Source organism: Eucyclogobius newberryi, unplaced genomic scaffold (assembly GCF_026437365.1).
Source record: "Eucyclogobius newberryi isolate DKJ021-1_F unplaced genomic scaffold, fEucNew1.0.hap1 SCAF_144, whole genome shotgun sequence".
NCBI lineage: Eukaryota > Metazoa > Chordata > Actinopteri > Gobiiformes > Gobiidae > Eucyclogobius > Eucyclogobius newberryi.
The window spans coordinates 193864-194313 of NW_027315773.1; positions in this window are offsets into that span (position 1 = coordinate 193864).

Below are 450 nucleotides of genomic sequence, written 5' to 3' on the forward strand. Positions count from 1 at the left end.
GGAAAAACATGTCCGAAATGCCCTCTCAGCCTGTGGTTACCCCGCTTGGGCTCTCAACAGAGTGAAGAGAACCAAGAAGCAGGACAAAAGGGAAACTGAACAGAGAAGGAAGGGTGTTTCTATCCCTTATGTGTCTGGCCTGTCGGAAAAACTGCAGAGAATTTTTAGACAACACGAAGTCCCTGTTTATTTTAAACCAGGAAACACTTTAAGACAAAAACTGGTTCATCCTAAGGACAAGTTGCCGACTCAAAAACAGAGCAATGTAGTTTATTCGATCCAATGCAGTGAAGAAAGCTGTAAAGAACGGTACATAGGTGAGACAAAACAGCCTCTACACAAGAGGCTTTATCAGCACAGAAGAAATACAAGTTCAGGACCTCAGAGTGCCGTGCATCTCCATCTTGAAGCCTCTAATCACTCGTTTGAAGACGGTGAGGTGAAGGTTTT